Raw genomic sequence first — 18,280 nt, forward strand, 5'->3', positions numbered from 1 at the left:
GAAACAATCCTAAAATTCTATGGAACTTCAAAAGATTGTGAATAACCGAAATGACTTACCTATGTTTTAGAATGAAATAGTGGTGATGTTGTATAATTAGACCTGTTATAATTTAAGCCACTTCTCCCAAGTTTCTGTTGATATTGGATAAAATTAAATTGGAGAATAAACATAATGGTGGTGTAGTTTTTGAATGTTATGCATTATATACTGAAGAAATACATTATTTTGAAAGCATGCCAAATATACAAAAAGTGAGTAACCACTAAATGTATTTAAACATATTTGTCAGAGTTATACTTTTTTTATGGGGGTAGCTTTTATAGTTATTTTCTCAAATGGTTATTTTTGATTTTGTGTCTCCTACTCACAGCTGTGCCAGTCGAATCAATACATAAACTTAGTGTATATTTGTGCTTGTAATGACAGAATAAATCTGTCATCAAGATTTATGTTGTTAGGCAAATGTCATTGACTCACTGTTGAGAATGACACATAATGGATCTATGAGCTTCATTCCTTTTGAAGGTCACTGTTTGGAGAAAATATGTTCAGTGACATTTATCATGGCAACAAAAAATTTTCAGTGATGTACAAGCTTTGTGTCAACTAAAGTGATTTGGGGATTGAAGAATCCTGGGAAAGAGGGAAAGAAGGGTTTGGTAGAAGAAGGGCATGCTTGGAAACTGATGGAGGAAATTTTAGAGGACAGAATTATGTATTTATAATTGGTCCTCTAGCTAGACCCATCATTCAGTTGGGTCTAATCCCCACAGAGAAAAGAACCGTGAGTAGAACCGTGGTATATATAATCCTTGTGAATACAACTTGGAAACGCAATGTGGTATCTTGTGACAAAATGTAAAAGCTAAGGTGTTGTTACTAAAAGAGAATTCTAAAAGGAATTTTCAAATCAGCAGGCCACTTCAAAGCCATGAGATGAAATTAACACACACTAAGAGATGGTGGCATTTACAGTAGAAAATAGTACAATGGTGAAGAGTGACTTCACTTAAAGTCAAGGAAAATACCCGAAAATGAACCAAGAGCAAAAATAATAGACCACTTGTGGTTTCCTGGAACAACCAGCCTGAATTCATTGCCTTATATATTGCTACTAGTTAGAACCATTTCAGCTCAAGTGCAAAAGCTATATTTGAATTAGCTCCAGGAAAAGTAGAGATGTTATTGGCTCACATAAATGCAGAAAGGCAAATGTGTTTTGGTTCAAGGGAACTCTCAAGGGACCTCTGTATAAAGTTGCTCTTTTTCTACCTTTCCTCAGTTCTCATTGTCCTTCTGAAGCCTTTTCCAATATTATCCCTTCTCTCATATAGTGTGATTGTTGTTTTACATTTTGGAAAAATAATCTGATAATGATTTTTACATTAAAAAAATATGTCTTTGTTCTCTTAAGTAGTAGTCCCACCTTTGGAAGCTATCCTGTAGAAATAAATAAGTAGATAAACACACGTACATAAAATGTGAATGCATTTAAAAACTGTGAGTATGTATATCTGTGTTTATATATGCCTAAAAAAGTCCTAGAAGGATATATATGAAACTATTAATGGTGGCTACTTTGGAAAAGTAAAATCTTGGTGTGGGCAAGAATAGAGGAACATTCCTTTTTATGTTCTATAGTTCTGCCTTGCTTAATTGTATTACAACGAAATCATTTTTCTATGTCCTGTGTAATTTTAAATTGTAAAAATAAGAACTTACAGAAAACAAAATGAAAAGTGGTTTAAGGAAGAAGTTAAATTCGTGATTCAAAAGTCTTATTTCATGGACATTTCTAGGTCTATTTTTTACCAAACATATACTGTAAAAAGTGTGAATGAGTACCAAATAGCCTCCCTGGTTGCCATGATGATATTATCTAATTTGTTTCATATTCTCTATTCAACTAATCGGTGATCCTGTAGGAGACTTGCCTCTTGCTTGTTTAGGCTTTGGGAAGCAATGAAAAGACAAAATCATGGAGCGACAAATGCATACAGAAATAACATGACTGCTCTTCTCCTCAATTTTTTTCTTCTTCCTTGTAGACATTGTTGAAGGATGGACTTGGTCTATACCTGCAGAGACATTCATGGCTTCCCAAAAGCCTATTTTAGCATGTTGTTTTAAAGTGATAAGCATGGGTGGAAAGCACATGGTTCTGGGAATTAGATGACCTTGTTTATAGTTCCAGCTCTTACATTTATTATCATTTTATCATTTGCCTAGTACTCTACAGTTTGCAAACTGCTTTCAAGTAAAGTGTTCTATTTAATCCTCATAACAACTCATGAGATGCATGTACTATCACCCCAATTTTAAAGATAAAAGATCTCATTCTAGAAAGGTTAAATTATTTGCCCAAAGTGAGAACAGTTTATAATCGAAATTGCAAGAGAAATGACATAAAACTAGGTTTGTAGTTTCCAACCCAAAGCTTGTTTTAAGATACCATTGCTTAGCAAGTCATAGCTTTTACAGACGACACTTAAGGCAAAATAATATAACATGATAAAATTAAAGGATGTATATGTAAGATATTGATGTAGATAAAAAATAAGAAAGGGATCAAAGTAGAATTCAAGACAAATATATCAAATAGGACAGAAGGTAGTAAGACATGGAAAGCAGAAGTCCTAATTTTTTGAAACAAAAAATATCAATTCCTGAATAAAAATGTTTTTCTTTTAATTAGGAATAGAAGGCTGTTTTCATAACTTGAGAATATCTGAAACCATAGGTTATTTCATTTAAAATGAAACACTGAAAACATTCTAATTAAACTTATGTAGAAAGCAAGGGTTTCTGCTATGACTGTTGTTGCCTAACGTTGTTCTGAAAGGTCTTGACCGGTTATTTTCAAGTTGGCTCTCAACCGTCATTTTGTACTCTGGTAATCTGGGAAACTTTTGCAGATGCCAGTGCTTGGGTCCAGACTCAAATTCTGATTAACTCGGTCCTGAGAGCCAGCACCAGTAAGCTCCCAAGGTGTGGAAAGAAAAACCCAGACATCGAACATCGAAAAACTTTTTTTTCCCATCTTTTTTTGGGAAGAAGCTGGCTATATATAAGATAAAATCTTAGTCATAATATCATGGAAATAGCTTTTTTTGTGTAGTATATATCATTTAAAAAATATTTTAGTCAGCATTATCACATTTTATTTCTACTGCGATCTTCAGAGGTCATTTAATTATGTCCTAATTTTAAACATATTGGCAACTGCCACCAGTAACTTCCTCTTCACCAAACTTATTTAAAAATTGTCTTGCACCATTGTTATGGATGTAAGGCTCAGCTGAGAGGAAAAAAATATTCATAGATATAGCAGTAATGCTACCCTCTAATGTCGAAGCATAGCAACCAAAATAAAAAAGATAAAAACAAAAAATGACAATAATTAGTTATAGTTAGCTATGAAAAAATGTCAGATTGCACAGACGATTTGAGGAATAGAATTTCATTATTTTCCCATCTTATATATTTACATTTGATATGATTATATCAAAAAAACCTGAAAACCACAGAGCCATTGCCAAAACATTAAGTTCACAACAAATGACAAGACTTTATTAAAGAAAAAGGTAATAGGGATGCAGAACTGAGAAATACAAAGACTTGAAGAAAGCTAAGAGGTGTTACACTTGTCAAACATAATCTCCCTGCGAGAAATGTAAAGTGGCTACAATTGAAGAAAAATTTCAAAGTATCTGTTAAAGGAGCTTGGCGATTTCAATTCACCCATTAAGGCTGTGAGCAAAACACCGGAAAACTGACTTTATTTCTTTTCTTTTGTCAACACTGTGATCCTCTAAATTGTGATGACAAATAATCTAGTGTGTATGTGGGAAAAAACAAGTTTTGCAAGAAATAGCCAACCTTGATCCTGGATCCTCTGAGTCACATATACCTGAACTTGTGAAGAGTTTCGGCCTACTAAATACTCACTTTACTCCGATTTCAGGAGACGATAAATCTGTTGCAAACTTTAGGCATCTCTTTATTAAACTACTTAGAGGATTCAGATGAGTTGTAGAATTGGCGTTGGCTATCAGCTTCAAAAGTTTTAAGTGGTGGCATTAATAGGAAGAAGAGGGAACCCATATCTGTGAAAGTTAAAACTGTAAGAGATGTAGAAGAAGAGACAGGGAGAAATTATTTCAGAAATGTGTAAACAGTAATGCCCTTGTTGATACTAAATGGGGTTTATTGTATGAATAAAGATGCCTCAATTTCTAATACAATGGATGCCAGCAATGAGGAGAATCAGTGGGATTCAAGTAGATGCAGTGAAAAATATAAAGTTTGGGAAATAGTGATTTACATGGTTTTGAAGATGGTGATTTCTAGGTTTTGAGGTTGAAGATTGCTATAAAGCCTTTATGATAGATACAATTTTACATTTTTTCCTTATTGATATATAGTAATATCTTGTTGAAACACAAGCATGTGTTAGAATTCATTTGTTTTTTGTGATGCCTGCTGTGTATTAAAAGAAATAGCAAATATTTCTTTTAGTGCATGCTACAGCATGAATTATACATACTTAAATTTTATTATTTCCTATGTGCTTTGTACCATTTTTACCAAAGCATTCGTTTATATGCATGTTCTATGGCAATATAAATAGGAATTAATTTAAATTGTGACTTCTTACTAAAATGTTATATATTATTTTTAATGGGATCCTAAGTGTGTTATGAATTTTATTTATAAGAAAATTGTATTTGCTTTACTATGTGCTAATATTTGCTGACATCTACATATTTATTTTTATATGTAGTTGATTCTCATCATTCAGTATTGTGGTCTATAAAGTCAGTGCTAACACTGAATGATTAAATACTCAACCATTGCTCCTAAGATAAATATAGGCTTAGATGCCTGTGAACCTCTTGTCACATTTTCATCAGCAGATCAATATTTAGCTTTGCTTTTGTCTTATGAGTGTTTCTGTATAAGGACACATTATTTAGTATATTTCCAGCTTTATTGAGATGCAGTTGATAAATAACAATGTGTAAGTTTAAGATGTACAAAGTGATGATTTGTTATGTATGTATATTATAAAGTAATTACCACAATAAAGTTAATTAACACCTGCTCACATAGTTATCTTTTTTTGGTGGCAAGGACATTTAAGTCTACTCTCTTAGCAAATACAGTATTGTTAACTATAATCACCACACTGCACATTAGATCCCAAGAACTTAACTCATAACTGAAAGTTTATACCTTTTGATCAACATCTTTTCAACATCTCCCACCACTCAGCTCCTGTTAACTAACAATTTACTCTCTGTTTTATGAGCTCAACTTTTTTTGATTGCACGTGTAAGTGAGATCATACAGTATTTGCCTTTCTCTATCTGACGTATTTCGCTTAGCATAATGCCCTGAAGTTTCATCCATATTGTGTAGCAAATGGCAGAATTTCTTTTTTTTTATGGCTAAATAATATTCTCTTGTACTTATATACTGCATTTTCTTTATCTATTCATCTATTGTTGGACCCTTAGTTTGTTTCCATGTCTTGGCTATTATGAATAATACTGCAGTGACCAAGAAGGTGCAAGATATCTCTTCGAGATAGTGATTTAACTTCCTTCAGCTATATATCCAGAAGTTGCTAGATTGCTGGATTATATGGTAGTTCTATTTTTAACTCTTTGAGGAACCTCTATACTGTTTTCCATAATGGCTATACCAATGGCTATACAGTCCCACCAACAGTTCATAAGTGTTCCCTTTTCTTCACATCCTCTTATATATTGTTGATTCATTAACATTGAACTCATGGCCAATAGCACTATAACTCATGCTCATGCTTGAATGATGTTTATCTAACACGGTGTTTTCTCCATGAGACACATCACAGCTGTACTTAAGAACTCTAGTACTTCCGCACTACACTTGGAAGCCACTTAAACAACTAAGTTACCAAAGAAAAGCAAAGAAATGCAAAAAAAGAAAATGGCACTAAATATACCAGGAAAAGGGCACTTGTTTACAGCATCAGAGCTAAAACAAGAAGGCAGAATGTCACCTTCTACTTCAGCTAGGAACATGCACATGAAGTGACTCAAATTTTTTGCCAATCTGTGTATGTCCATGAAAAACCAAGGAAGCACCATGAGTTTTGATTTTGGAGTTTCAAATAAATTTTAGCAAATTGGCAAATTTACAAATATAGAACCTATGAATAAGAAAAATTGATTGTATATCATTTTATACTTTTTAAAAAATAGTAGAATATTACTGCATATCCAGAACTCATCACCCAACAAATTCACATAACATAAAATTAATTATGGTAAGTTAAGGAACATTTAGTACATTTACAATGTTGTGGAACCATTATCTCTATCTAGTTCCAAACATTTTCAGTACTCCACAATAAAGCCCCATACCCATTAAACAGTCACTTCCCATTCCTCCCTCTCCTCAACCCTTAGTAATTTGCTTTCTATGGATTTACCTATTCCAAATGTTTCATATAAATAGAACCCTACAATATATGACCTTTAGTGTTCATTTAGCATATTTCTTAGGTTCATCAATGTTGTAGCATGTATCAGTGTACTCTTTTGTAATAAATGCATTCTTCATTTTCAATATATTATGACAAAAAGTACTTATCCTTCTTTTTCAAAAAGTTACTTTACATTTATCACAAACTCTTGGACAAAGAGAATTCCATAAGAAACTTTGAGATATTTTTAATTATTTGATAGGACCTAGAGGGTCAAGACATCAGATGGAAGATGGGGAGAGACAATACTTTTGAAGAATATGATGTTTTTCAAAGACTGAAAAAAAAAACTGCTCTCTTTTTTTGTGCCAATTTTTCTTTCTTATTAGTCATTTCTAGTTGCTTGATATTTGGTTATTTTGTTTCCTTTGGCTCCTCAGATGGTCTTTTTGAGTATTTCCTTAGTGTGTTTTGTTTTCACTGTCTTCAGTAAGTTTAAGTGGTGTGACTTTTGGTCTCTACCTGAAGCTCTACATTCTGAATTTTTAAAAATGAAGATCACAAACAAGAAATAAGTATGTGGTTTTTAAAATTAACCAAGGCTGCAGCATAAAAATGCCTGCTTAACATTTCTTTAAAATAACAAATAAAACTTAAATCAAACAAGGCCAAAGTTCTTAGAAAATCTTAATTTCAGGGTGGAGATTCATATGAAGAAATGCTTGGCTTTTACTCAAATTTATAAAATTAACTGGTGGGAGAAATATGAGTTGCAGGTTTTAATGGTGATATAAAATAGATATTTGTCATTAAAAGTTCATTAGGTTCTGATGAACTAATAGTGATATTTTGAGAACAGAAATCAACCAGGAATAATCACTCAAATCACTTGACTCAAACATATTGTCTATGGAAGAGGATTCCTCTACCATACACGAAGGGAACAGGTTAGTATCAATGCAATGTATGTGTCTATATTATAAGGAAATGGTGGTCCCCTTCCTGGGCCACACAAAGGAAATGTCGATGAGTCTCCTGATAGCTCTTTGACCTTTTGACCTGTGAAAGCAGTGGTTTGTCTAAGGTAAAAATGATTAGTAAGAAAGAAGGGAGAGGAACCTAAAAATGTATATTTAATTTCATCTTTTATATCAAGAATGGGATAGAAGCTTTCCTCCCTCCTTTTGAATCACTAGCTCTACATACATATTTATTCTGATCATTCCCAAAGAGAAACACTTAAAATATGCCCCACTTCAAGATTTCTTCATAAGTGGTTGGTTTCTGTTGATCCAACATTGCTAAACACTGTGAAGATATTTTACAGTTAATAATATTCAGTGCAATAAATTAAATATAAAACATTACCTATGCCTATCTTATGTCCAGAGAAATTGAAGATAATGTTTTTGTTTTGCAAAAACCCAAACATGTGCACGCTCTCTCTCTCTGATAATATATATATATATAGATAACAAATAGTCATTTGCAGTAGCTAACTTTGCGATATGCTACATGTCAGCAGCATTTGGAAAAATGCATTTTATCAAAGATAACTTGTATAAAGACATCTTGAAAGTGACAAAAACAATCAATCAAATTTCAAAAGCTGAAAATGTGAGAAATACTAACGAGTACTAGTGTTGACTTTTATCTTTTCCATTTATCATTCTGAGAATTCATTTAGGTAATTATTTAACATGAGGAGAGGGAAAGAGATTTGGAAGAAATTGACATTGGTTACTGGATTTTAAAAAATCTTTCCTTTTGTGTGAATGAGTACACACATGTGCTCCACAGTAGAACTGGAAAAGAAGCTAGTTTTATGAGATTCAGGTATAATTTTATTCCACATTTAAAATTTTAATTATGGTATATTGAGCAAAAGTGATTTAGAGTCCATATTATTGTAATTTTTTCTTTACAATATCCTGGAGAATTGTCATTTACTTTCTTTTTGGACCAACCACTGAACATGAGTAATCAGCATGCCAAATGAGTCCATTCCATTATTGGACAATTTTAAATGATAGGAGTTCTTAGTTTCCATATTTTAGTCTCTATTTTGATTTTTGAAGCAACAGGAACAAATAGTCTCCTGCTAGATATCCTTATATATTTGAAATAATTACTATATCTCCTTTTGAGCCTCTCTTTTGCCCCAAAGAGTTCCTATTTCCTTCAATTACATCTTTTAATCAAAGATCACCACACCCCTTCCCATCCTAATAGAATTTCTCGGAACATATTCTACTTTGTGTCTTATAAAATGATGCTCAGAATTGAAAATAATGCTCTAATATGATCTAAGCCATTTTGAACAAAGTGAGAGAGTCTTATTAACCTTCTACGATTTGGTCACTACATTGTATTCATATAGCCTAAAATTAAACCAGCATTCTACTATTGGCTCATATGAGGTCAGCAAGTGTTAGCTGAAGTACCAGAAAGCCATATTTTTCCTCTCTCCCTACTCACTTTAACAGTTGTCTTGTTTTATACTCATTAGGATAACTACAGTCAAAAGAATAGAAAATAACAAGTATTGGCAGAGAAATTGAAACTCTTAGGTGCTATTGTTGAGAATGTAAAATGATTCACCCATTATGGAGTTTCCTCAAAAAATTAAAAATGGAATTACCTTATGACCCAGCAATCTCACCTCTGGGTATATATCTAAAACAATGCAAAGCAGGATCTCAAAGAGGTATTTGCACATCCATGTTCATCGCAGCGTCATTCACAATAGCCAAGAAGTGAATGCAACCCAAATGTTCACTGACAGATAAATGGATACGGAAAATGTGATATATGCATACAGTGGAATATTATTTAGACTTAAAAAAGAAGCATTCTGACAAGTTATAACTTGGATGCAACTCAAGAACATTTTGCTAAGTAAAATCAGCCAGTCACAAAAGACAAACACTGTTTGATTCCACTTACTTGATGTACTAGAGTAGTTAAACTCAGAGAAACAAAAATTAGTCTAGGATGGGAAATGGGAAATTAAATTAATTTTGGACTTGTATTTTAACTGTTAGAAAACAGTGACATTTTAATTTTAAAAAAAACTTAAAAACGTCTTTTAAACCAAATGAGATAAAGGAATTGCATATTATCAAGTAATGAGTGACTGGACTGAAGAAAGAAAACGTAGTTCTACAGGAAAAGAAAACACATTAAAAATACATTTGTTTGATCTTGCCGTAGTTATTAACTAGTTTCCAGATGATTTTTAAGAGTGTATATAAGATGCTGGGCTTAAAATAATCTATGTGGTATTCTAACTCTTCATTCTTAATGTTTTTCATACTTTAAAAAAAGTCACAAAGTTTTAACTTTTTATTTTGATGTGTTTACTTGTCATTAATGTAATGCCAGTAATACCTGACTACTTAAATGGTCATAGGACACGGAGAGTCAGATCCAAAGCTTAGTTACATAAGTTATCTTTAGAATATTTACCAAGCCTGATTGGCTGCTTATTGACTGTGGGTGGCTAAAGCATTTTCCCCCCAGCCTGCAGATTTTTAGATTGTTGAAAATGAAACCCAGAGTTCTAAGATGTTTGCCTTTTGCAGATGTTTTTCTTGATGAATTCACTTAGGAACCATAGATTATCATGATAACAATGCATAACACTCTTCTAATTTACAAAATCAAATCGCTTAAGATCTACAAACCATTATGTCACGATAATCAGAGTGAGATCTCCCTTACATAGGAAATTATTAAAGCAGTGGAAATTTAAGAATGACTCTCTCTTCAGCTCCTAAAGTTTAGCATCAAGGGAGATGAAAGAATTACATTATTTTCATCAAGTAATATAGCAGTAGCCTCTTTATTATACAAAATATTCATAGGTGTTTAAGAACTTAATATTTAAAGTATGTAATTGGATTTTAGTTTTTAAAGAGAACATAAAATTTATTATGCATACTGATACAGATGTTGTAATTAAAAAATGTGAGTAGGAAAACTGTGATAATGTACAACATTTCAAGATAAATGTTAAAGAAAAGGCAGAGAATGTAACAGAGGGCTTTCTTTCTTATCTCTTCTACCTGCCAAACCACTGGCTCATAGACAATGAGAGAGACTGGCAAATAAAGAGTAAGCAAACATTAAACATATCCTTGATAATTTCAATACTAATTCATTAACTTCTAATTTTACAATATGTTGGGAAGGCCACTTTAATTTGCTTCTTCAAGCTTATGGTGCAGACATGATGTTCAACATACTTCATCTTTTACTAGAAACTTTTGTTGGAAACCCCTGCTAATTAAAATAGCTTGAAAGTTGTTTGTAAATATGAATGCTAGATAAAATTATTTGGGTTCAGTTACTCTATCACAAAAGTCTATCATCAAATGTATGCCCTATTCTCAATATTTGGATGGATACATCTGGGTGACCCCTGGTTAGGGTAGTGGAATGAGCCAGATGTGTCTAAGCACTATGGTTTTTTCAGCCTGTTATTTTTCAGTCCTCAGTTGGTATCATCATACCTATTCTAGTCTTGAAATTCTCTCTACTATATCAAAACATGTTTTTACATAACTCGCAAACTTAGGTGGCCTCTGATTTTAATTGGAAAGAAAATCTTAAGTTAAAAAAACAAAATTAAAACCAGTGAGTAAATCAGGGTTCAGAGGGGTCTGTTGTACTGTGTAAAATTATCCCCTGAAGATAGTAGTCTAATCTATTTTTTTAGAAAGACAAAATATCAAGAGAACACTTTATAATACAACATTGCCCCTGAAGGTACAGATTCTAAGCACAGCTCTTAAGCACTAAGGGGATAGCACATAGCCTATACCACCAGCCTAGATTGTTTGAAGAAGTTCTAGTTACACATATTCTGTTACTTTATCCCTCTAAGCACATTTGCTCTCATAAGGAGCTCACAAGGAAATGTATTACAATTTCATTTTTTAATTTTGGAAGATATGTTTCCCACCCACTTTGCTGAGTGGTTGGTTGGTATCAGCATCAGACATAGAACCAGAGGCCAGATGGTGACAATTGCTCAATCCCATTTCCAACAAGAAAATTTTTTATAAACATACTTTTGTAATTACTTTTCATCTAATTAGCTAAGACAAAGTAATGGGCCAACTTCATCTAACAACCTTTTATATAACCAAGTTCAGTCAGCTGTAGTGAAGTACATTAGAATCAATCAGTCATCATTAATTTATGCTAAATTTAATTATGCAAATTCGGTTTGTTTAAGTTTTGTTATACTAAACTTACCACATGAAAATGGGAATTAATGAAAATTTATTAACAAGAAAATTAAGAAATAATACCTTTATTTGCACTTGACTCAGATTGAGTAATATTCAGCAATCTTAGATTATGTGTATGATCTATCACAAATCAGTATTTTCAATAAAACATTCATGTGGTCCCTATAAAGTGAATATAAGTTACAATATTAAAAATCTTTGATGTTCTGTTATAGAGGTAGAGTAGAATGCTGATTGTCAGGGGCTGAAGGGTGGAGAAATGAAAAGATGTTGGTCAAAGGGTACGTACTTTCAGTTATAAGATGACTAAGTTCTGGGATATAATGTATAGCACGGTGACTGTAGTTAATAATACTGTATTGTATACTTGAAATTTGCTTAAGGGTTCTCACTACACATACAATATGATAACTATGTGAAGAGATAGATAATTAGTTTGATAATGGTAATCATTTCACAATGTATACATATATCAAATCACATCATACATTTTAAATGCATACAATTCACATTTATAAATTATATATCAATAAAGATAGAAAACAATCTTTGTTCTTACTATATATTCATAAGAGGAATGCTTTGGAAATTTGTTCTAATGGTAATATCAAGTTCATAAATGAAGCACAAATATGCTAATTTTTTAAGTGTAAAAATTTTTTGAATTCTTGAATATATATCATTTCACTAGAACTTTCGATAAAAATTCCCAAACAAAAGGGAATCTTCAACAAAAGAAAGAATGATATAGCATTATACCTATTTCATTAACATAAAGGATTGATTTAAGATGAGTCAAGGACAGATAGCCAGTTTAAAAATAAACAATTAAACAGGAATTTCAATAAATTCTATGAAGTAAAGTAAGTACACTCTAAGTGAGTAAATGTGAGATATATCTCTATGGTCTTAGGAGAGTCTGGCCTGGCTATGAACAATAGTGAGAAATCCGAGAAGCACCATCAACAAAGTGTAATGACTAACGACTAACGACAAATTGTCTTGTCGAATGATAATTTGTTAGGTGAGGCAAGGAATTCCATAGAGCTCCGAATTTCCCATTAATTTGGTTAATGAACTGTAAGATCAATCCCCAAGACAATATTGAAATCTCTGTAGACCTAGTTTAAGCTAGGGACAATTCTGCTGCTCATGGGATATTTGGCAACATCTAGAGATGTTTTTGTTTGTCGCAACTGAGGGGAGTTCTACACACATCTAGCAGGTAGAGGCTAGGGATGCTTACCAACATCCTGCAATGCACAGGACATCTCTCCACAACAAATTACCTGGCCCCAACTATTATTAGCACCGAGATAGGAATTCTTGCTTTAGAGATAACAAAATCTCTGCAGGATGGGCAGAGAAATAACACAAATGAATCTAAGGGTGAAAATATGAGTTTTCAAGAAAATCTGACTTCAAATCTCTACATTTATATGAACTGAATCGAAAGGAAAGATAGGTAGAGAAACTGAATTGCTGTCAGAATTTAAATAGCTGTTAGCTATGAAAATTCAAAGATAATTGAGGGAGATAGCCTGAAACTAAGTAAAATTAAATATGCTTTGAATATAAAATGATTACAAAGTATAAGCCAGAGAAGTTTGTAATGAGATCATATCAGGACAAAAAAAGTGCTTTTTTTTGTCCTGAGGTTTGCATTTAAAGGGGGATCAGTCTTTGCCATATAGTTCAGATGCAGAGCCCTTCTGGCCTCCACAAAAGCCCATGTAGGAACATGATTTTCCATCATATTAGATTGTCCTATAAAAACATGAGTCATCTGAGTCTCTGACACCCTTTACTTTGCCTTTTCTTAGGTCACAGTCCCATCTGCCACTCTGATCTAATCTTTTTAGAATGGGCACATTGAGAACACACCCACCTGCCCCCTGAGGTGCTACAAACTGAAGTCCTAACTGGAGAGAGTTAGGAAGTCTGGGTAGCTGGGGAAGACATGCTATGATTGAGGACAAACCATTCTATGGGAAGTCTCGGGTTCCTTTGTGATGGTCTTGCTCCTACTCTGCTTTTTTCTTCCTTCTTTCCTTTCCCTTCTTCCTTTCTCTTTCACTCCGTTTCTTTCTCTCTTTTTTTCTTTGAACTATTTGTATGCTTTAGTTTATAATAGATTATTATTTACCCTTTTTGTTTGTTTTAATCTTCTCGACATCCTTGATTCTCATTCCAATTCAAAACCCAGCATGGATTATATGCAAATGTCTTTGTTATAGATACTAAATAGGCCTTTACCTTATAAACTCAGTAGTAGTGGTTTCAATTGTATAAGAAACTCAACTGAAATTCAGGGGCTTCTACTTCAGTGAAATTTCTAGGGTTCCAGTAATGTGTGGCATGTCAAGATATCTCTCCTAAAATAAAAGACAAATTATTGCATCTGGCCCTGCCTCCAACCAAGAATGAGGCACAATGTCTAGAAGGCCTCTTTGGATTTTGGTAGTAATATATTCTTCATTTGGATACTTTACTATGGACCATCTACTAAGTGATCCAAAATGCTGCCAGTTTTGAATGGAGCCCAGAACACAGAAGGCTCTGTAGCAGGTCAGGCTGTGTAAGCTGCTTGGGCCATATGATTCAGATGATTTAATGGTTCTTGAAGTGTTAGTGGCATATAAGGATGCTATTTTGAGCCTTTGGCAGGCTCCTATAGGTCAATCACAGCACAGGCCTTTAGGATTTTGGAGCAAAGCCCTACCATCCTTGGCACATAACTATTTTGCTTTTGAGGATCTTGTCTTGGCCTGCTACTGAGCCTTAGTAGAGACAGAATACTTAACCATGAACCACCAAGTTACCATGTGATCTGAGCTGTCTGAACTACGTGTTATCTGACCCACCAACCCATAAAGGAGGGCATGCACAGCAACACTCTGTTGTCAAGTGGAAGTGAAATATACATAATTGGGCTTTAGAAAGCCCTGAAGTCACAAGTAAATTATATGAAGTGACCCAAATGCTCATGGTTCCTAATCCTTCCGCATTGCTTCTCTCTCTTATCCTGTACCTATGGCCTCATGGGAAGTTTCCTATGATCAGTTGACAGAGGAAGAGAAGACTCAGACCTGGTTGATAGATGGTTATGCATGATACTCAGGTACCATTTGAAAGTGGACAGCTACAACACTACAGCCCCTTTCTGGGACATTCCTGAATGACAGCGATGGAGGGAAATCCTGCTAGTGGGCAGAACTCAGAGCGGTGCACCTAGTTATTCACTTGATTTGGAAGGAGGAATTACCAGATATATGATTACATACTGATTCATGTTCTGTGGACGGTGGTTCAGCTGATGATCAGGGACTTGGAAGAAGCATGATTGAAAAATTGGTGACAAAGAGATTTTGGGAAGAGGTATGTGGATAGACTTCTTTGAATGAACAAAAAAAGGAAAGATATTTGTGTTTCATGTGCTGACCTCAGCAGAGGAGTATTTTAGTAATTCAGTGGTATCCATTTTATGGATACCAGTCAGCCTCTTTTCCCAGCCACCTCTGTAATTGTCCAATGGGCTCATGAACAAAGTGGCCATGGTAGCAAAGAAGAAGGTTATGCATGAGTTCAGCAATATGAACTTCCACTCAACGAGGCCAAGCTGGTTATGGCCAATGCTGAGTGCACAATCTGCCAGCAACAGAAACCAACGCTAAGCCCCTGATATGGCACCATTTTCTGGTGTGATCAGTTGGCTCCTAGTGGCAGGTTGATTACATTGAATAGCTTCCATCATGGAAGCAGCAGCATTTTGTTCTTACTAGAATAGACACTTACTGTGTATACAAATTTGTCTTCTCTAGACATAGTACTATTGCCTAAACTATTATTCGTGGACTTATAGAATACCTTATCCACCACCACAGTATTCCAGACAGCATTGCTTCTGATCAAGGAACTCACTTCATAGCAAATGAAATGCAGAAATGGGCCTGTGTACAAATGAAATTCACTGGTATTATTGTTTTCACCACCAGCCTAAAACAATTATCTTTATAGAATGGTGGAGTGGCCTTTTGAAGTCTTAGTTACAGTGCCAGCTAGATGGCAATACTTTGCAAGGCTAGGACAAGGTTCTCCAGAAACCTGTATATACTCTGAGTCCATGTCCAATATGTGATGCCGTTTCTCCCATAGCCAGAATTCGTGAGTCCTTTGTTTTCTTATTCCCTTATCATGTAGTATAAGAAATATTGACTTTATACCACAGTATTTAGTATTGTTAATTTTATGTCTCAGGGATTTTGCCCCCACTTTTGGGAAGATGTTAGTGCATTTTTGGTTGTATGTGGGACAGTTATTATGTTGGGTAGAATTATGACCTTGCTATTACCTTTATTTGAAGACTAAGTTTGATTTAAGGAGATGCTGATGGGCACCAACTTGACAAGGATGGACTTGTAATGGTTAATTTTATGTGTCAACTTGACAAGGTCATGGAGTGCTCATGGTTAAACATTATTCTGGATGTGTCTATGAGGGTATTTCTAGATGAGAGTAACATTTGAATAGATAAACTGAGTAAAGCAGTTGGTGAGCCAATTCCTTATAATAAATTATATCTCTATAAATCTTATCGATTCTGTTTATCTGGCACACCTTTACTGCTACACTTTTCTCCTCTCTCCTTACTCCAATTCTTTTTCTTCCTTTCCTTAAGCTATTTGTACGCTTCAGTTCATAGTACATTATCATTTGTCATTTTGGTTTGTTTTAATTTTCTCCATCCCTGGTTCTCATTTCAATTCAATCTCTATTCTAAGTGTATACATGTTAATATTTTAGAGATAGGCTCTTAAATATACCTTTACATTATAATCTCAGGTGTAGTAGCTTTGACTATTTATATTTTTGTAGCTTTTAGTTTTTATATTTCACTTGTTTACTGTGGTAAAAAACACATAATATAAAATATACTATCTTAGCCATTTTTAATTGTACATTTCAGTTGTGTTAAGTATATTCACATTGTTGTGCCACAGGTCTCCGGAACTTCAGCATCTTGCAAATCTGAAACTCTATACCCTTTAACAACATCTTTCTTCTCCCTCCCCCAGGCCTTGATGATTATCATTCTACCTTCTATGTTTGATTACTTTAGATACTGTGTATGTGTTTTGAATTAACATAAGTTATATTATGCTATAAAGTTCTATTCTAGTCTATTTCAATATTTATTCAACACTATTGATAAGATCTAGCCAAATCATGGTATGTCTATCTGAATCATTGCTTCTAACTGTTGTATTTCATATTTCATGGTATGCATAGTATTTGAGTTGCATTCTGTTAACCTTTTTCCTGCAGTAAGATGTACCTAAGTTGTCTCAACGATGATCCAATAAGCATTCTCATACACGTTCTGCTATAGGTACCCAGGAATGTGAACATGCTTAGAACATTTGATACTTAATTTCGTCAGATTGATCTCCAGAATGACTATACTCAGATTTTATTTCTAGTGCATAAATGTTCTCTTCTCCTCAATCCTCACCAAAAATTTGGCGTTATCTAGTTTTCAAATTTTGTCTAGTTTTATAGTTGTAAGAAGAAATTTCTCTGTGTTTTAATGCATATCTTGGATTAGTAATGAACGTGAGCATTAATAGATATTTAGACTTATCTTTCTGTTGATCGTTTTTGGCCTTTGCTCATTTTAAATAATGAATTCACTGTCTTTCTCTTGTTTTATTAGAGTTTTTGTATAACTCAGAAATTATTAATTCATGGTGATTTTCAATCTTTAATATATCTACTGTCTGGTTACTGTTTTTCTGTTAACTCCATCCATGAAATCCTTCATTAAACAGAAAACCTTAATTTTGCTTTATGCAGTGTATAACATTTTTGGCTTCTGGAGTCTTTGTTTTTAAGAAATCTCTCCAATTTTTCATTCATAAACATATTCTCTTTTTCTTCAATCAGATTTGTACTCATGCCTTCCACATTAGGCCTTTATTCCATTTGCAATTCATCTTTGTATAGAGTATGTGATAGTAAGGACACAACTTTGTTTTTCTCTATACAATGAAAAGTTTTCCTAATATAATCTACCAAATTATTTATCAGTTCTTCAATGTTTTGAGAGGTCATCTTTACTATATTTCAGTCTTAGTTCGGGATTTCATATTCTTATCCCCCACCCCCACCCCGTTTGCCTATTGCTGTGGCAGAAACACTCAAAAAATGTTATGGTTCTGGCACTCATGAGTAAATTGGGAAAAGGAACCAATAGCCACTGCTTGTCAGGAGCACATCATCCCCTTCCCCCTAACCCCCTTTTTAAATCACTTTAAGGCCGTATACAGACACTATAGGCAAGAGGAAAGAAGAAGAAAGCCAAAAAATAACAGATGACACAAAGAGAAAGTGACAATTCCTAGTGACTTAGAACATTCCAGCCCGAGACTCAAAGTGTTGACTTCCTTTGAATGACAAAAGGATATTCCTTGAGGAGTATCTTTAAAATGACTTAGTAAATTAAACTCTTCTTGGATAGATACAGCTTTTTCACAGTGTCTCTCATGTA

Source organism: Pteropus medius, unplaced genomic scaffold (assembly GCF_902729225.1).
Source record: "Pteropus medius unplaced genomic scaffold, Ma_sr-lr_union100, whole genome shotgun sequence".
Lineage (NCBI taxonomy): Eukaryota > Metazoa > Chordata > Mammalia > Chiroptera > Pteropodidae > Pteropus > Pteropus medius.